The sequence below is a fragment of the Symphalangus syndactylus genome, chromosome 6 (assembly GCF_028878055.3).
Source record: "Symphalangus syndactylus isolate Jambi chromosome 6, NHGRI_mSymSyn1-v2.1_pri, whole genome shotgun sequence".
NCBI classification, from domain to species: domain Eukaryota; kingdom Metazoa; phylum Chordata; class Mammalia; order Primates; family Hylobatidae; genus Symphalangus; species Symphalangus syndactylus.
Window position 1 is genome coordinate 30222141 of NC_072428.2, and position 21706 is coordinate 30243846.

The 21706-nt window shown below is 34.4% G+C and overlaps 1 long non-coding RNA gene across 2 annotated transcripts in view; it reads right to left on the reverse strand.

The window, feature by feature from the left end:
• Positions 1-1099: 1099 nt before the first annotated feature.
• LOC134736940 (uncharacterized) overlaps positions 1100-21706 on the reverse strand; it is a 30351-nt gene continuing 9744 nt past the window's right edge. For both annotated transcript variants that reach the window (XR_010121445.1, XR_010121446.1), the window contains exons 2-5: positions 9214-9448; positions 3478-3605; positions 2204-2254; positions 1100-1455 (exon numbers count right to left, since the gene is read on the reverse strand). This is a non-coding gene — a long non-coding RNA (uncharacterized lncRNA). The remainder of the gene's footprint in view (positions 1456-2203; positions 2255-3477; positions 3606-9213; positions 9449-21706) is intronic.

Below are 21706 nucleotides of genomic sequence, written 5' to 3' on the forward strand. Positions count from 1 at the left end.
TTTCAAATTATAAACAAATAGTAATATTCATAGTTTTTCTCAAATATTTGCTATAAATTTCACAACAGCTCTAGTTGCTGTTATCCTAATTGTGCATGTAAGGAAATGGTGGCTCTGAGAGATGAAGTTGCTTTTTTGCAGTTATGCAGGTATGCAGTGTGAAAGCCAGGTTCAAACACAGCTGAATTTCCTTTATTTACTTTAGAGACAACACTCATTTCCTTTCACCACCTCATCTCATGTTTTTTGACCTTTGCTTGATGGCGTATAATCTGAACTTTACCCAAAACTGTTGCTCCAATTTTTCTTGGAGTGTCATCAAAAAAGAATTATCTCTTGATACTAAGGAGAAATAATTTCAGAGACACTAATGGATTTTAAATTCCTTCAATCATTAAAACATACACTCTTCCTTAAAAGGCTGTAAAGTCTAGCTGAAAAAAAAAACAAACTCTCAGACACATAAAGAAAACTACTGCATACAGAAAAAGAAAGTTCAGTGCATATCAATGGTATGAGATAAGCAAGCCTTATTCTCAAACAGCCTCTTTTGGTGCATAAAGTTCATGACCCAGCAAAGTTATAATGACATTATGACAGAATTTTTTGGTAGTTCCTGAATTGTTAAAGCTGAATATATAGTGATGGGACGAAAGGGCCTTTTGTATCCATAACTTTTCTCCTTTTAAACGGTAAGTTTGTTATTTGGCAATGCTCATAAATTGACCTCTTTACCACATAAATGCAAAGTTATTTCTCTTCAGTGTGTCTTAAACATCAAAATAAGCATATGTAATATAATCCAATAACATTAACTGCATCCACTCTATAATTGAAACTTCATTATGATATGGTCACTCAGTTCATGTTTTGGCACCTGCTTTTTGAAGCGGTTTAGCCCATCTTTGTAATATTCTGAGTAAAAGAAAGTTCTTTTTTGTATTGAACTGAAATCCAAATGTCTACAGTTTCTATCCCCACTGAGATACTCAAGACAAATCTTCTGGTAGGCATTAATGCTTTTTTCTTAGGTCTCATTTTTGTAATTCATCTAATTATAGCAACCAAACATACAAACAAAAAACAAAACACAGAATTTAACACAATCTTTTTATTATTAAAAATAAGAAGTTTTTTGTTTCAAGAATGTTGAAGCATTTCAGACTCAAGGAAAAAACTGAACCTCTATGGAATTTAGCAAGCATGAAAACCAGGGAAGCTCCAGACTTCTGGCTAGATAATTTTGCAGAACACTGCATTCCTGCTTCCTCTTGAAGGATCTTGGCCTCCTTTACTGTCTTAGAAAACAACAACCTTTCAGAAAAGTCTTCATGGAAAGGACATTCTTTCCTTTATTTTCTAAATTTTTTCCCATTTCCCTTCTGTTTCTGTTCAAAGTAATATATGAACCGCTTCACTCTTCCAATGCAGATTATCTACCTTTCTTTGAAAAACCTTCAAATAAACCAAAAAATAAATAAATAAAAATTTAAACAAAACAAAACAAAACAGAAGTCCTCTTTGACTCCATTGCAGGCCCCTGTTTAACTCATCAAAAAGTCTACAGTCAAAAAATAAAATGTGGTTTGGAAAAATTTATGAAGTTTTAATACATCAGGCATCTGTCAGTGACTTGTATAAGCAATTACAGAAAATTGATGTCCCTGTAGTCAAAAAATGATTGTGATATATCATGAATTCCTTGGTGTCCAATTTTTCTCACTTTTCTTTCCACAATTATAGATTGATTTTTATATAGATCGATTCTGCCAAGTAAATTTATCTGAGGCTTGTCATAAAGTTTTGTCATTAAAGTTGTCTATTTTATCCTCATTCCGTCTGTTCCTCTTTGCAATCTGAAGTTTATAACCTGTGATTTAAGTTTTTCTTCTATTACTTTATTTTATAAAACTATGTACATACATTTAAGTATGAAAGAACCCTGAAGTCACTTAGTTCAAGCTATTTACTTTACAAATGCAAAAATTGAGCTCCACAGAGAGTAGACTTCTTGCCCAAAGTGGTGCATTTGGGATGGGGGTCCACTTTTTGTATTTACTCAGCATTCTTTCTTCAACACTACTCTTTCTATGTTACATAGTGTATATGTAAAATTCAAAGCATAAAAACAGATGATTCACATAATATCACTTGAATCCAAACTTGTTAACTTTCAAACACATGAAAATGGCTGACTACTCACCTCATCCTCGTCTTCTGGCTATGACTTCACTAACAGTGCTGTTGTTCAAGTCTGAGCCAATACGATAGTTAATAGCAAAACAAAACAAAACAAAATAAAAACAAAATCTATGGCAATTGAATAAGAAACCATGGAAAGTTTTTTTTTTCCAACTTTTTGAACGAGGGCTTACATTTTTATTGTGCACTGTGCCCCAGAAATTGTATAGCCAGCCCTGAATGCAATTCAAGTGGAGGACAAGCTTTTGAGGAATGAACTATCTATGGCACACATAATAATTCAGCTTAATGATGATAATTGAAAACAATTGATGCAAGTACTGTAATTTCTGAAAAAACTAGAGCGTATACACACACACACAAATTCAATGCCTAACCAAAAGCACAAAAGGAAAATTGGAGGACCTCTCTAGCAATTTTTAAAAGTGATTTATCTTCAGTAGTATATATGACTGAAAATCAGTCCCATGACTTGAAGATAAGTTTTTAACTGTAGCACCAGTTAAGTGCCCAGCCTGCCACGCTTGATAGACTAAAGTAGAAGCAGGCAAACTTCAAACTGCCTAAATCTGTCCCATCACCAGCTTTTGTAGAGGAAGTTTTTGTAAAATAATTTTATTCATATTAATTTGCCTATTACCAACGGTTACTTTCTAATGGCAGAGTTGAGCAGTTATAATAAAGAACATACGCCTGAAAAACTGATAATTTTTATTATTTGGCCCTTTACAGAGGAAATTTGTTGACCCCTGTGCTGAAGTAATGATACTAGTAGGATGGAATGAGATCCTGATTCAGGAAATGAGGACATTTGATTAGGACCTACAAGGCTTAGAATTTTGAATTTCCAACTCCCTATGAAACTTTTTTGCTGCATGATTTATAGTCCTTTGGGTATATACCCAGTAATGAGATGGCTGGGTCAAATGGTATTTGGGTGCAGCAAACCAACATGGCACATGGATACATATGTAACAAACCTGCACATTGTGCACATGTACCCTAAAACCTAAAGTATAATAATAAAAAAAAAAAACGTTTTTGCTAGCAAGGACATACTCCTTCAATGTCCTCTCAGCCCATAATGAGAGTTAGATACCGGTATAAACCGGACCAGAAATATAAGGTCTAAACCAACAGTCAATGCCATAAATTCCCCACAATGTTGAGAATTTAATCATTTTAAATCAGAATGATTCTGAAGAAAAATGTTACGTGAATGAATTTTACGGATGTAAGTAGAAAGGATAAACAAGATCAAGTTAAATGTATTACCTGATATATAATATGTTGATTGAAGACTTGAAATCACAGTAACAATATCACTTCATCCCTATTGTCTTGAAGGACTTAACTTGAGAGACGTGTGTGATGGCTTGCTTAAGGCTCAGCTAGAGTACCAGCTAAGAGAAAACACCCAGTAAGATTGGGATGATGTCTAATATGATATGGATAACATATCATGCAACCTTCCTTATAACTATAATACACTTTTAAGAATCAAGAAGTGGAATGGAGACCCTATCACTATTTCACCTAATATGCACTTAAGGGATTTTTGATTCTTGTGTCCATGATCTTGGGCTCAGTGAATTTGAAGCCTATGTGCCCAAAGTAGTACTGTGTCCATCAGGAGACAGTCATGGTCATATGAGTTACTCATGTCTCTAAACCAAGAGGGAGATATGGTGCTCATTATAGCGGCCAGAATCATTGATACCCTGTTTACAGAGCAGACTTTGGGCTTTGTGCCAGACAACGGGGTCAAGAAGGGCTCTGGAACCCAGTGAATTCCTTAGGATTTTAAAAAATGTTGTTTCCTTGCCAATGGCACAATTCAAGAGAAAACTGTGGTAGCCAAATAAGGTCAAAAAGAACACAGATAATGCATAAAGGAAGGTTTAAGTTGTCCACCAAGCAAAGAACTTTCTTTCTCACAAAGCTGACTTTTAGGGCCTTTAGATTCTTACTACCACTATAGATGTAGATGCTATTGATTATTCACTTTTCTTTGGAAAGAGACCTTGCCAATTCAGCTTGATATCCCTGCCTTTCTTCTCTCTCTGCAACCTTCTAAGAACATAGGCATTTCTATCTTCATTACAAAATAAAAGAAAACAGAGTTAATTTGTGATGTTCTATGATTTCCTTATATCTTAGCAAGTCAGGAGGATGATAAACTACTAGTTATCCTGCCTGATGTACAAGCCATGAGTATTTTACTCTACCTTGTCAATTAGAAAATTTCCCTTCTACTATCTTTATTTATGACATGACATTACTATTATAAATTTCCATTCAGAGACATCTCTTCTTTCCCTTGTGTTTCATTTTTCTTTTTGTCTTCCTATTTTTGTAATATATAGAAACAATTTCTAAGATGTCTTATTCTCCTAAGGTATATTTATTGTCATTAAGAGAAAGATTAAATCATGAATTTGCAAGGCACTTTAAAGTATACAGAACAAATAAACCAAATCATTTCATGTGATTTGTCACATTAATGTTTACATCCAGCAAATACTTGTTGAGGACTTAATTTGTCTCTCAGGTTATTTGTGGAAGATATAGAGGGTATAAAAAGCAATTTAAATACAGTGAGAGTGAGATTAGCACTATTAGCACTGAGTCAGCACAGAGGAAGAATATGGTATTCATCTAGCCTGGGAATCAGTAATAATTTCATGAGATTTCTAAGGATCAAGTTTAGAAGTATTATATTATGAATCTTTTATGCTCAAAAGAACTAAGCACCTATTTGCCGTAGAGTATAGGAATCGAGCCACGTGCCCAAAGAAGGGAAAGATGATTATGGTGAATGGCTAGAGTTTTCTATTATACCCTGACTCTTCTTATGCCCTCCTCTGAGATAACCATCACTAAAAATATTATTTGTGCTCTCTTGTAATTTTACAACATCTTTGTGCACTTGAAGTATTCTTCTCAAGAGTCATCTCTTGAGAGATGAGTAGAAGTTCAACATCTGGATCCTTAGGTATACACATTTAAAATTTTTATTTTAATTCAACTTTAATTGGACTGTAGAAAGATTTTATAAGCATACAGTGATTCACATTCAAATGACCTTTTTATTTACATTCTCCACAAAACTGTTTATTTTAAAGTTTTAACTCATTAAAAATCTATACATATATATGATGTATGGATAGGGTCTAGGTTTCCCCACACCATGGATTCATATATATATATATATATATATACAGATTCCAGAGAACAACCTCAGACAAAGTTCTAGCCATCAGTCAGCATTAACCTCTATAAGTAACTCTTCAAAATAAACCTAGTCCCAATCACCATCTGAAAGCAGCCACATGAAAGATATTTATCAAAAACTACCTAGTTTATTCCAGTCATCCCCCAAAACCATAGAAAATAAATATTTTTTTTTGTAATTTCACTAGTATTTGGGGTGACTTGTTCTTCAGCAAATGATAACTCAACTAGATTTCAGTACCTAGAATTTTATACTACAAAAACAACCTAAAATATGTGGTATTGGCTTTGGGACCAGGTGGCAGATTGATGGTGGAAGAGCCTCAAGGAGAGTAGAAAAACCTGAAGAGCATCAAGAAAAATAATACTGAAAACCTCAGTGACCTTGAGGAAGTCGTTAGTGAGAGCTTAAAGGGAGGAAAAATAAAGCTAGAGGATAAGGGACATTTGTTATGTAATGGCAGAAATTTGGCAACACCATCTTATGAAGTAATGTGGAAAATAGGAAATGTTCCTAATGGACTTGGTGATATAGAGATTTCTAGACAGAATACTTGAAAGCACCACTTCACATCCTCGTACTGTGTGTAATAAAATGTGAGAAGACAAAGATAAGCTAAAGAATTAACTGTTAAATAAAATGAAGCCAGGCTTTGCTGGGTATAAAAATTAAACTTTCTCATTCCCATTATCTCCTGAGAGCACAACAGCTTAAGGTTATAGATTAAATTCAAGGTTAGACAATTACGTTTTGTTAAAAGACATTGGAAATATTTTATGCAACTACCCATAAGACCATTTAGATTGTCAAGGGTCTTAAGGACATGCCACACAGATCCACTCTGTTAAATAATAAAACTTCTAATAATCACTGGGATATGGTTCCACATCAGCTTCAAAGATAACCCAAGGTAGGAAAGGACTAATCTAAAAAAAAAAAAAAAGATTAGTGATTGTGGATATTGTCTAATTCAGCAGCCCAAATTAAATTCATAGAAATCTTACAAAATTTTAAAAGTAATTTTTTTCTGTTGTTAGTTTCTGGTAGATGTACTATCAGCTTGTACTAAAAGTCCAGAGACAATAATAAAAATGAAAAGAAACCTTTGGCCCCTTGATCTGCTACAGGAAGAAAGCTGAACAAGGAGACTACCTAGCAGCAAACACCTGTAATTTTTTATTAAAAAGGAAGGGTGAATCAGAGCACAGAGCCAACAGCCAAGAGGGCAGAGCCCAAAACATTGCAAAATCATTCTCAGGCAGTAGGACTGACTCTTCATCAAGAGATTGAAAACTTATACTCAGCAATATTTCAAAAAATTTCTAAGGATGAGTGACTGCTGTGCAAAACTGTTTCTCCCTTTACTAAACGTAAGTTATTCTATGCCTTCCTAAACATTGCATGTTCATTGTGGGGGAAAAAATAACTTGTCTCTTTAGTTCTGAGTTCTTTATATTGAAAAAAAACTGCGCTCAAAAATTGCTATTGTAGGAAACATATTCCCAAAGTTCGTCTGGATGTGGACCTGGAATAGATGACAATATCCAGCACTTGACCTTGACTATAATTTCATAAAGAGACGCTACTTTGGGAAAGGGGTCATTGGAAGTCAATGAGTGTTGTTTGCATGGAGTTGGCACGTGAATAATCTGTGACCAGAGAAATAATAACTCTGACAATTTCAAACACAGTCATCAAACTAATTGACATTTGTTCCTTTGGAAGGTAGTATCTGTATCTGTTTCCCTTGAAGCTAAACTCTCTGATTGATTGAACAATAGAATATGGTGAAATTTATATGTGGCACAAGGACAGTTTACAGGCCCAGGGCATAAGAATGTGACAACTTACATTTTTTTTATTTCTTGGAAGGTGGTCTCTTTAAACTCAGCTGTCATGCTGTGAGGAAGGCGAGGCTACATGTGTAGGTGTTCTGGCTGCCACAACTTTAGGTCTCAGGTGCCAACCAAGGTCAGTCACCAGGCAAGCAAGTGAAGAAGACCTGAAGCACACCCTGAGCTCAGTCCCCTCTGCCTGCCACCACATGGGAGACCTTTAGTTAGAACTTCTTGGCTGAGCCCAGTCAACCTCTAGCGAAATAAAAGATGATAATGACACTATTCTTGTTTGTTTCAGTCATTAAATTTTGGGCTGATTTGCTATATAGCAATAGGATCTCTAATAGTATGTACCTCTAAAACTTGAAGTATCTTGTAAAATATCTATATTTTAATTATAAAATTAACAATAATGAGAAAATGGATTTACTTTTAATAAAAATTTAGATATATGATCTGTGATAATTATACCTTCATCCTAGCTCTCATATTTACAACCAAACACACTAGATAGGGAGGGCTTATGCATAATACAGTTATTAGTAACTTAAAGACCATTTATTGTCTTTAGTCATCCAGAAATAAATTATGTTCATTAGACCCTACACAGTAAAGCAACTCTAGGGTTGAAACAAAACAGAATAAAAATCGTTTCAACTTAACCTGACTAAATATTTTTATGTAGAGGTTATGCACCCTTCTTTTTTTTTTAACCAAACATTCCGATAGAGATTTTTCTGGTATCTCTGTTTAAAATATTTAAATGTCTATAAGGAAAACCAATGAATCATTTGTGCTATGAAAGTACAATGACTGATATTATATACAATGTTCTATTGTTCATTTATTACCTCAGTTTTAATTGGTTAAATTGGATATTTGTAAATAATTTAATTTCTATATCAGAAATGTATAATTCAGAATCAGATGGTTTATATCACATTTTCTGGGTATCGTAGTTTTAGGAAACCTAACTACTGTTTTCTTCCTTTACAGAGAGATAAGATTGAAAGTAATTTAAATATGGATTCCTCTTAAAAATCATTGTTAATTTAAAAATGCTTTACAATCTTTTGTTCTACTGTAGACTCATCTTATATCTTTTCTTATATATGCCCATGATCTATGATTTTATAGACAAGTTTATCTTTGTATAGTTTTGAAATAGTCACAGTGGACAAAAATAATATTGTCAAAAGGAGGAAGAACACAGGCTTGTAGCCAGATTTTGCTTTTAGCCTTCAATCCATGTGCAAGTCTTCTCAACTATAAAATATAAAAGGCAGTATCTTCCCTGAATATTTCACATGATAGTTAAAATTATGTGTGAGATTAGTCACATGGACATGTTTTGATATGAATGTGTATTTTTATAAGGTAAAAGTTTTGGTATATGCACTAGGCTAAGTGAGTGAGAATGAACTTGCCCATAAACTAAAAAGAAGCAAAAAGGTTGATGCCTCTAAAAGACATCAAAGACAATCACTCTCAATCTTATCATTTTATAGATGAGACCTAGTGACTCTTTCAAGTTCACATTTGATTATAATTTGTGCCTCTTGACTCTTAAGACAACATCTGAAAAATAATCACCAAGAACTACTATGTTGAATAATGTGCTATATTTTTATTTTTATGTTGAATAATGTGCTATATTTTTATTTTAATAGCTTTGATTCTGATGCAATACTCCTAGAACAGATTTTGATAATTGCCTAGCCTTTCCCATCAGGAAAACGAATCAGAGGAAGCACTGAATTTCAGATGAAAGTAAAGCATACCTGTGCCGTGTTGGTGTGCTGCACCCGTTAACTCGTCATTTACATTAGGTATATCTCCTAATGCTATGTAACAAACCTGCATGCTGTGCACATGTACCCTAGAACTTAAAGTATAATTTAAAAAAAGGTGAAAAAGAAAAAAAAAAGTAAAACATACCTTCTTCAACAACAGCAGCTTTAGTAGCCTTGGCTCAAATTCCTTGGTGCTGCCTAGATAGCGCACAAAGAGAAGAGCTTCAGAGAAGTGACAAATGATCCCAGCAGCAAACACAGATCGTGTCAGAAGATGGCAGTAAAGGAGCAGCAGCGAAGATACTCCAGGGCTTAGATTGCAGGTTACATGTATTCCAGCTCCTCTTATCTCTCATTGGAACAGAATTCAGTGACTTCATCTGTGTGTATATATATATATGCATTTTTAAGTACAATTGAAAAAATATTAGAGGCAGTATGTGTAAAGAAAAAAAAAAAAAAGCAGTCCCTGTAGTTGGCACTGAGGACATGAGATGTAAATTACATTAAGATGTGGATCACTACACATAGTTTGATGAGTGCTAAAAAAGACACATTAGCAACTAATGAGTAAATAGAAGTAGGTGCAGCATTCTAGGGGATAGCAGAGATAAGCACAAGAGTAATGGGAGTTTTTCCTGGAGGAAGAAATGTTTGAGCACCAAGAGCAAAAAGAATTGGACCAGGCAACAAAAATAGTACGAAGGCTTCCTGGCAAAACAAAACAAACCAACAAACAAAAAAACCTGCATGCCTAAAATGCAGAGATAGAACAATCAGGTTATTCACGTAGATTGCATTGGGAGTATGTATGCAATAATCAAGGAACCTAATTTTTTTTTAGTACAAAGGAAATATATATATATAAATTCCTTTAATCCTCACCATTTCCCAATTTGCTATGTTCTCGTTATCTATGTTTTACACAAGAGAAAATTGAAGTTGAGAAAAGCTAATTAATGTGCTAAAGATCATATTATTAAGAAACAGTAAAACTGACATTTGAACTGTCTTCTTGACTCCACAATCAATACTCTTTACCAGCCATTGGTGGTGGAATAGTTAAATATTGATAAGATCAATTCATGCAGACAGATTTTCAAATGTCAAGCTCTTTGCCATGTAAATTAAGTGTTTTCATTGTCAATTCTGTGTGCCCACTATGGGGAGATATAACGTTAGTTTTTATTTGCTCTGCCATATTGTCAAGATTTGAAAATAATACGTGGTGAACACAGGTCCAAAGGGGTATAATAAAGAATGTTCTGTAACTCTAGCCAGTTTGCATGTTCATTTGATTTATTTTAATTTTGGTTGATTTAGATCAATGTTCTTTTTCATTCATATAAAAAATCAGGGCCTTAACATGGATGCCAACAGTGCATTTTGGAAATATATTAAAATTTAATATATAATTTTAATTAGATGATAGTCTGTTCAGAAACATTCTTTGCCTCATATAAAACTGAAGTGAATTGATGTGAAATAACTGATGCACAAGTAATGCATATCCTTTCCTTATGTCCACTGATGACATCATTACCTCTCCCAGTTCTCTTTGCTTCTAAGGATAAAAATGGCTTTGGAATCCTTTTTTAACATAATGTTCCAGGCAATACAACGTATTAATCAGATAATCAAATGTTTCTTTTTTAAGACCTGGAAAACCAGAATTTTATCAATTTGTGTTGGAGTTTCAGGGTACAAATTGTTACGTAGTAAAGAATTCATAAAAATGATTATAATGTTATTTGACTCAACATAAGCTTATAGAAGAATTCCTCATTGCCAGAATTAGCTGGGTGTCTGCACAGTTACCAGTATTATGTTTGGCACAATGGGGAATATAAGAATAGGTTTAATGTGTCAGTTGTTCTTGAGTCTCTTGCAATCTTTCTTGATAACTCTGATTTTCTCCATTCTGTAGTTCAGAAAATTCAGAAGAATGCAGCATTCCAGGTACAAATGCAAGATAACTTTTTGCCTTACATTTAAAGGAGCATGAGGGGAAGAAGTCATGTGAATGATGGCACTGGAAATCCGGATATAATTGAGGGCTGCAAATTAAAGAATAGACTCTACAACATAGCATCTCATATATCCATCACCTAAAGAGTTATTGAACTATGGTCAGAGTCATCCAAGACAGATGAAAAAACAAAGAGCTTCCACCTTCCCATTTTTTAATGGAAAACAAAATGTGGTCCATCTCATTGCAGTGAATCCAAATTCATTTACTGACAACAAAGGACCAGAATATTTTATCAGTACTGACAGGTGAAGATTTTAAAGCATAAATATCAAGGTTACTAGATAATCATTCAAAACCACAATTGCAGACATAATATAAAAGCATTGATAGAAGCACTGTCAAACACGACTAGTTGAGAAGGTAAAGATGTTTGCTTTGCTCATAGGCTTCCTCACTGACACTGGAAGTGAGATTTCTGTCTGTCAAAATATGTCCTGTATCAGTTGTGACTATACTGGCTCTCAGGTACAAATTCACACTCCTTTGCCTTGTCTTATAATATTATATGTGGACCTTGTAAACATTCCTTTTATACATGATGACTTGATGTTTAGCTTTGCCAAGAGGGCAATGGAGGAGCCGCAAAGACACAGCAAGAGAAAGAGCCTTCTCTTCCTGGTTTCAGTGTGCTGTTTTAGGCCTGGCTGCCGACAGAATAGCAAGTGGGAGTCCTCTTAACGGCCATTAAAGGCTAGCTAAGGGTTTTCTGCACCTACCAGAAAGTTCCTTTGTTGTCCATCGGGTCTTTCATAGGGACTAGATCCATGCTACCTGCACCTTCAAGAAGTCTCTCAACCACCAGGCTGGTCATTCTTGTGTACTGACTCTGACTCAACCACACCGTGCAGCAAGGTAGTTGTCTGTGTTATCCATGAAATTGCTTATACATCATGTTTAAAATTTGACTTGAAAGCAAATGCTCATCAATGAAAAATTGAGGAAGAATGAAAGCTTGTGTGTTTGATAAACTTCAAGTTCCAAAGTATTTACAGTATATTAATTACAAACCCAAAGTATTTGTTGAGTACCTTCTAAGGCAGAGAAATTGTGCAAAATTCCCTCAGGAGAGGTGCAGAGAGAAGACATATTCATGCTACTGATAGTGAGTAATGATTTGTGAAATGCACTGTGTAATACACATATAGAGAAAAGAGAGAAAGACTTGACTTTAGTACTCCAGCTTAATAATAAACAGTGGGAAATATAGGTGCTAGACAAACGATGACAAATGTGATGTGCTTTCCAGAAAGTGTAACATGGGTAGGGCTAGTCATTGATTTATGCTTTACATTAGGACATAGTACAATTCCTGTTAAATAACAGAAATTTGATAAGATGAAAAAAATTGATGAAATTTGATAAGATGAAAAAATTTGGTAAGGATGAAAACATACTCATCCAGAAGCCTTATTGAGTACTCCACAAAGTATTAAGTACAAAACTTCCTGAAATAATTCGCAAAGGATTAAATAATCTACAAAATTATTTCATGAACCACTTTCCTAATTTTCTAGAATATGCTTACATTTGCATATATATCGAGAGAGAGAGAGACAGAGCATACATGCTTGGTATTCATAAGGCATGTATATGAAAACTTAGGGAATTCCCATAATCATAAATGCAGAAGTAGCTTCAAAGGCTTGTGAATTTTCTTTGAAGTACAATTCCACCCAAAGTTACATATCTGATGCCATATGTTCACACTAAAAGCTGTCTTTTTAACTTTTACCTATAATTTATTTCTCACTTTTTGGAAGCTTTTACATTGCCTCAAGGACTCTCATTGAAACTATTTAACATAATTTTTTCTTATTTCAGTATACAGCATATGGCGTATTGTTCAGAAGATATCTCAATCCTGCATTTGGTAATCCAATCTTGATTTTATCTAAATCTTCTATTTCCCAAGAATCAAAAACCTCTTGTATTCTCTTTTCTTCAAATCAATGTCAGCAGTTAGATTTTAGCTTTTGTAAATTTCCGTGGCCATTTTTAACACATACAAAAATTATTTTTTGCTTTTTTGACTACGTACTCATTGATGAATGGAGAAAAGCTGAGTAGAAAACACTATTGTTTGGGAAGTGTTGTCGGCCTTGTTCAGAAGCGGTGTTTTATGTTATTCAATGTTGTGCTAGAGTGAATTACAAAGGATTTTTTAAACATAGTGGATTTTTAGGGTGTTCAAGTGTACTAAAACTCATGAAAATAAAGTTGATGAATGCCATGAGTACACAGTAGCAATACTTTTAAAAAAATTATTATGTTTTATTTCAATGGATTTTTGGGGGAACAGGTGGTGTTTGGTTACATGAATAAGTTCTTTAGTGGTGATTCTGAGATTTGGGTGCACCCATCACCCAAGCAATGTACACTGTACTCAATGTGCAGTCTTTCATCCCTTGTCACCCCCCACCCTTCTCCCTGAGTCCCTAAAGTCCAATGTATCATTCTTATGCTTTTGAATCCTCATAGCTTAGCTCCCACATATGAGTGAGAACATATGATGTTTGGCTTTCCATTCCTGAGTTGCTTCACTTAGCATAAGAGTCTCCAATTCCATAATTCCATCCAGGTTACTGCAAATGCCATTACTTTGCTCTCTTTTATGGCTGAGTAGTATCCCATTTTATATATGTGTCTATATATATATATGTACGTATATGTACGCATCTATATGTGTATATACACACATATATATGTATTTTTTCCTTTATTCGCTCATTGATTGATAGGCATTTGGACTGATTCCGTATTTTTGCAGTTGCAAATCGTGTGGCTATAAACATGCGTGTGCAAGTACCTTTTTTGTATAATGACTTATTTTCCTCTGGGTATATATCTAGTAGTGGGATTGCTGGCTCAAACAGTAGATCTACTCTTAGTTTTTTAAGGAATCTCCACACTGTTTTCCACAGTTGCCGTATTAATTTACATTCACACGAACAGTGTAAAAGTGTTCCCTTTTCACTGCATCCCCACCAACATCTATTATTTATTTTTATTTTTATTTTTGATTAAGGCCATTCTTGCAGGACTGAGATGGTATCATGTTGTGGTTTTGACTTCCATTTCCCTGAAAATTAGCGATGTTGAGCATTTTTCCATATGCTTGTTGACCATTTGTATATCTTCTTTTGAGGACTGTCTATCCATGTTCTTAGTCCACTTTTTGATGGGATCGTTTGATTTTTCCTTGCTGATTTGTTTGAGTTCTTTGTAGATTCTTGATATTAGTTCTTTGTTGGCTGAATATGTTATGAAGATTTTCTCCAACTCTGTGGGTTGTCTGTTAACTCTGCTGATTATTTCTTTTGTTGTACAGAAACTTTTTGGTTTCGTTAAGTCCTGTCTATTTATCTTTGTTTTGTTGCATTTTCTTTTGGGTTCTTGGTCATGATTTCTTTGCCTCAACCATTGTCTAGAAGGGTTTTTCCAATGTTATATTCTAGAATCTTTATGTTGTTGATGATACGATTGTGTACTCAAAAAAAAAGAAACCCTAAAGACTCATCCCGAAACCTCCTACAACTGATAAATGAATTCAGCAGAGTTTCAGGATACAAAATTAACGTACACAAATCAGTAGTTCTGCTATACACCAACAGCAACCAAGCTGAGAATCAAATCAAGAACTCGATCCCTTTCCTAATAGCTGCAAAAATAAAATAAAATAAAATACTTAGAAATATAACTAACCAAGGACGTGAAAGACCTCTACAAGGAAAACTACAAAACGCTGCTGAAATTATAGACGATACAAACAAATGGAAACACATCCTATCCTCATGGATGGGTAGAATCAATATTGGGAAAATCACCATCCTGCCAAAAGCAATCTACAAATTCAGTGCAATTTCCATCAAAATACCACCATCATTCTTCCGGAACTAGAAAAAGCAATTCTAAAATACATGTAGCACCAAAAAAGGACCCACACAACCAAAGCAAGACTAAACAAAAATAACATATATGATGGCATCACATTACCTAACTTCAAACTATACTATAAGGGCATAGTCACCAAAACAGCATGGTACTGGTGTACAAACAGGAACATAGAGCAGTGGAACAGAATAGAGAATGCAGAAATAAAGCCAAATACAGCCAATTGATGTTCAACAAAGCAAACAAAAACATAAAGTGGGGAAAGCACACCCTATTCAACAAATGGTGCTGGGATAATTGGCAAACCACACGTAGAAGAATGGAACTGGATCTTCTTCTCTCACCTTATAAAAAATCAACTCAAGGTGGAACCATATTTTTTATAATATTTTGTTTCTTCATAGGATAAGATTCAGATATTCAGACCAGACCTATAATAATGTGTGATATTATAGAAGTAGCAATAGAGCAGGTGGCAGATAAAGGTGGGTACCACTTCAAACTGTCACTCAAGTGTTGTGTAGATAATATTTTAAGCTCTCTGAGTCTCGTTTTCTTCATCGATAGAATTAGTTTAATGAGTTATGGTTTTATTTCTGACTCTGACTATTTGCCAATCTTTAACAAACAGCTTATAAGGAGTAAAGAATGTTCAACAATGCACGCCTAATGAATTTTGATAGACTGAATGATCGAAATGCTTCTCATCTCTTTTATGTCATTGATTCTCATTTGTGAAACATCAGTTAGTGTATAGGATACAACTTATGGCCAAGGAACATAATGAAGCTGACTGTTTCTGAGGGATGAAGTTCAAAATATAAAACTTATCAATATTGCTTTATTGCTTATTCTTATAATTGATATGATTCTGGTAAAACAGATAGCAACTAAAATTTCTCATGTCTATTCAGATTTCTACTAACCTTGAATAAGGTCTTCTAAATTATAATTGTTTCTTGTGGATCATTTCTTTATATTTTTAACAAACTTGTATAAATTATATATGTTAGGCAACTTTCTAGGTAAGTATTCAAAATCTAGTGAGAAGGACAGCTATGTATATACATTGCAATGCAACACACATTGCTATAATGCACTCATGAATAATGTGTGTGAGGCTGGAAAGAAATAGTAATATTTTCTGCCAGAAATAAAAGAAAGTGGTATTACAAAAGGATTTAGTCAGAAATGGAAGTTTTGAACTGACTTGTTAAAAATGAGAGGTTTTCCAGAAAGTAAAAGCAGAAATGTGGAAGAACATTTTAGTAAAGGGAGTAACATAAGCAACTTCAGGAAGTCACAAAAATTTATGAGAGACTAGACATGGTGGCTCACACCTGTAATCCCAGCATTTTTGGAGGCTGAGGTGGGAGGCTTGCTTGAGCCCAGGAGTTCAAGACCAGCCTAGGGAACATAGGGAGACCCCTGTCTCTACAAAAAAAAAAAAAAAAAGAAAATTAGCTGGGCGTGGTTGGCACATACCTGTAGTCCTACCACTTGGGAGACTGAGGCAAGAGGATTACATGAGCCCAGGAAGTCAAGGTCACAGTGAACTATGATCATGCCACTGTTCTCCAGGCTGGGCAACAGGGCAATGACAAGACCCTGCCAAGTAAAAATAAACAAATAAAAATAAAAGAATGAAAGAGGGAGGGAGGGATGGGGAGAGAGAGAGAGAGAGAGAGAGAGAGATTGAAAGAGCACAAGCAAGCTTGAGAGTTAGGATGCAGAAATTTACCTGTGAAAACACTTCAGAAACCTCCAGAATTAGTTAATGATGTATCTAAATTTGATAGTAATTTGTTCACTTATCAACTAACTCCCTGTACCAGACTCTAAATTACTTAATGCATGGAGCATTTCTGATTTACTTAGAGCAACATCTTGCCTTGGTAGCTGCTCAACAGATTATTTTTCTATGAATACATGAGGGAATTCACCACTTCCCTCATGTATTCATAGAACAACAGTCTGTTTAGGGGTTGTATGAGATAGATCCTGAAAGATCAGGCTAGAAGGTTAAGCTGGGTTAATGTGTGATGTGATTTAAATGCCAAAATAAGCAATATAGCTTTAGTTCATTGGAAAACTAGTTTCCAATGGTATTGAATATGATCTAATATGTAATTCTAAAAGACAATTCTTTTCCACTGTTTTTGAGACTTTCAAAGTTAAAAAGACATTTACTCTAGTCCTCAAACAAAGCCAAATAGCCCCAATAAAATAAATGAGGTTTCTCTTAAATGATATAAGTCACTGTGATCATGTACAACTCTTAGGTTTTATGGTAAATACAATAGTCTCAACAATTTTTTTGGTAAAGACTACAGGCTTTCTTCCTACAACCTTATTGCCACTTTGCAATAAACAAGTCTCAGATAAGCTTCTCCTAAACACACATACACATTTATTAACAAATATGCACAGATTGGTTATTCTGCTCTGTAAGTGGTACGATTTGGCTCTGTGTCCCCACCCAAATTTCACCTCTCATTATAATCCCCATTTGTTGAGGGAGGGACCTGGTGGAAGGTGATAGATTTATGGGAGTGGTTTTCTCCATGCTGTTCTAGTGATAGTGAGGGAGTTCTCATGAGATCTGATGGTTTAAAAGTGGCTGTTTCTCCTTGCTATCTCTCTCTCCTGCCACCATGTAAGATGTGCCTTGCTTCACCTTTGCCTTCTGCCATGATTGTAAGTTTCCTGAGGCCTCCCCAGCCATGCAGAACCGTGAGTCAATTAAACCTCTTTTGTTTATAAATCACTGAGTCTCAGGTAGTTCTTTACAGCAGTGTGAGAATGGACTAATATAGTAAGTTTGATGGAATCCCAACTGTCTGTCCTTTTAGGTGCCTTACCAGTATCTTCCATGAAAGGCTAACCAGAGAAAAATACAATAATGTTCTAACAGCAGGATTCAGCTAACCACCTAATTGGAGTAGGGCACCCAAGTAACCTCCAAATCAGCAACTGAAAAATTACTTTTTAGGAGTTAAACCTAAATTACTGTATTTTTAGTGTATGAATTATGGGTCCCCAGATGTGTAAACTATTGAAATAAGGGTAGTGCTATAGACTGAATGTTTGTCCCCTCTGAAACTCATGTTGAAATTTAAAATTGCCATTATAGCAGTATTAAGAGGGGAAACTTTTAGGAGGTGATTAGGTCATGATAGGTCTGCCTTCGTTGGGGTAATAATGCTGTCCAAAAAGGGTGAGTTTGGTCTTCTCTTGCTCTCTTGTGGTCTTGCCCATTTGCCTTGTCATGTGATCATGCAGCAAGAGGGCTCTTACAAGATGCCAGCACCTTGATCTTGAACTTCCCAGCCTGCAAAACTGTGAGTCAATGACTTTCTCTTTATTATAAATCACCACATCTTAGGTATTCCATTACAGCAGCACAAAATAGACTGAGACAGGTCTTCATGTCTGTATACCATTTTTTGACAGACTAGATATTTTAATAATGATATATAATGTTTAATTGGGCTTATTAACAAACCGTCTCATGTTGACTTCTGTCAAAGTTTGTCTAGGTGAAGTTCCTTATCCAGTACTATCCAAGTTGGCTCCAATGATATTAACTTTAATAGAAATTTATGCAAAAATTGGTATACGTCAGAAATTGGGCTAGATGCATCAGGTAAGAAAAATACAAAAATTAAAATGTCAGGAATTGCATGAATATTATACTGTGACCATTGCCATAATTGAGAGTGGTGCCACGTGCTTTGTATGGGCAATTCTCTTTTTGTATTTTCTTAAATATTCAGGTTTTAAATGTTCATTTCTACTTTCAGAACACATTTCTAAGCTTGTCTTAGGAAGTATAGCCATTACTAGGATCAAATATCAGAGAAGGCTTTCCAGAGAATGTAATGTTAGAGCTGAATCAAAAAGAATAAATAAAACCTTCCTAGATTAAAATAGGTAGAAAATAATATCTCAGAAATAGAAAGCTATATGTGCAAAGAAACAAGGACACAAAAGAAAGAGAATGTAGTCAGTGTTGATTTATAGCTGGAGCTTCCATAAGAAATTGGTAGAAGATCCTACACTATTAGTTTTAGCATTTCAGGTAGACAAGCCCAGGGATGTATGTGAAGAAGAGAACTGGACCTAGAATGAAACCTTAAAGTTCTAATACTCTTGCAATAAAAAAGTGGTGTCAGTTGCCGAAAAAGAGCCTGAGAAAGAGCAGTCTGGAAGGAGAAAATTTTAACAGATATGATGAAATTCAAAATAAGCAAGTTTCCAAAAGCAATGTCCTTTTAACCAAGTTTGATACTGCCCTCTTTAAAGTTAATGTAATTAAAATTACACAATGATGAGAAAGAAAAAAATCTTGAAACAAAAACTAAAAAAAAAAAAAGACTAACAATTTTAGCATAAGAATTAAGAATTATGAATAACAGGAAGGCAGAAAGAAGCTGAGAACTATAGACTGAGCAGTCCTTGAAGGATTTAATACCTTCAATAGAAAGTAGATGTCATCATATTGATGATTGTTCATTGTCCTTATTTTCTTCTCCCATCTTTCGCTCATATTTACATTCTGCATTGCTCTTTTCAGTTGTTTGTTTGTTTTGAGTACAATGGACAATTCAGACTCTCTCCAACCAACGGAAATGCTAATGTTTATTTTTCCTTGATTTGAATGTCCAGTTGATTCAACACCATTGAGTTGCCTTGGTACATTGTTACAAATCAATTTTTCATACATATTTGGGACTTTTTCTGGACGTTTAATTCTGTTGCATTGGTGTATATGTCTACATTTTTGTCAATAATAAATTATCTTGTATACGGAAGATGTATAGAAAATCTTAAATTCAGGTGAGACAATCCCTTCAGCACCATTAGTTCAAAGGGAGCTAGTTAGGTGCTGAAACATCATCATTTATATTCTGATAATTGTATAGCTGACATCTTTAGAGAACCATAATTCATAAATTCATAAGTTCCAGGTATGTTTATCATATGTACACATTGGTAGATCAAGTATATTCTGCTGTGACTATTCTAAAGATAAGAATGTTCCCAAAGTAGATATCCTAAGATGGTCGTATTATATTTAAAAGGAGATTTCAGTAGTTCTTTCTCCCCACTTTCCTCTGGGTAAGAAAGAATGATTACAGCAGACTGGTTGCTAAGCCTTTTCTTTCCATCTCTTTAATTAACAAATACATCTATTTAAAATATTTTGAATAATATATGAAATGATCACAATACTAGGAGAAATCTATAAATGACTACACTTGTCCCTGTTTCTTAGAGAAATTCATACATTTATAAACAAGAAAGAATCACATACAATGGTAAGTCTTGCCAACTTTGAGCAGAAAGGTATAAGTTGAATTTAATGAAAACTAGGGTTTAGTAGAAGTGGAAAGAAACCAGGAAGGACACACAAGACGGTGAGGAATGGTGAATGCAAATGCTTGTCTTATCTGGACCTTCTCAAAAAGAACTTTAATAAACAAAAATCTTTACTACAAAATAAAGAAAAAATAATTCCTCCAGGGTTCACACTGGGTAAGTGAGTGATCTACTAGGGATTTTTCCAGGATGTATAGAGAAAGAGACTCAAATTTTAAAAATGCAGGTACTTAGAACTACATGATCTTAGAAATGGCAGGCAACATCGTAAAGGAAGTATGTCAGATATCTTCGCTTATGAAGATAAAGTTAACTTCAAGGTGAAAGAGGAACAAGTCAAGTTTTTTTGTGTTTTAAATAACTTATCCAAACCATGCATTTTGATTAATGTGAAAATTGATAAATACTATTGATTATTTTTATTTGTTGAAATCTTTATTCTATTAATAAAATTAATAAAGAGGTCATAAAAACCTTATGGATATTTGAAGTGTATATAATTACTATATAAAATGTTCATCACAATTTATTTTAATTTGTATTTATCTTCCAAACAAATATATTATATTTACTTATTTCTCAGTTTTTATTTCAATCAATGTAAGGTCAATTAGCTTTATATTTTCAAAATGTTGTTTGATATACTCATATAGCTTCTAAAATATTTTTATATTTTCTCAAATGTTTAAATAAATTTGGAATTTGGAAGACCATTGGAAAAACAGAATTTTGAAGGGTGATTTGCATAAGTTTAACATTTCATTTTGCAACCAGCGCACTCATTTCAGGACAAGTCTTTGAGTTGTGCAATAGGCAAAATCTACACGCAACATATTGTAATCCTTCTTCCAAAATGACAAAAATGAGGCAACCAATTACAAATATAACCTACTTCTAAATTACGTGAATATATGTACATAAATACGAATATAAAATTAGAGTATTTTCTGTTTTTCTGTGTGTGTGTGTGTGTGCGCGCGCGTGCGCGCAGGTGGTTGGCTATCTTGTCTGAAGTCATAAAACTATAAAGTGGAAGCAGTGGGATTAGAACCCATGTTTATATGCTTCAGAAGCCCAGGCTGTGACAGACTATGCTACTCTGTCTCAAACCCTCATGACTACTTTGTCTCCACTGTATCACTCAGGTACTCACCACTCTCCTCCGGGTCTTGAGTTAATAATGTCTTAGAAAATCTCCAGAATGTTTCTTCTCCATTACATCTTGAAAGATATGTAAAAGGGAGGGAGAAGTATATCTGTGTTTTTTACAAATACATATTATAGTAAGTCATGAAGCTATGAAAGTTCCCTTTTGCCTGTCACATAAAATCGG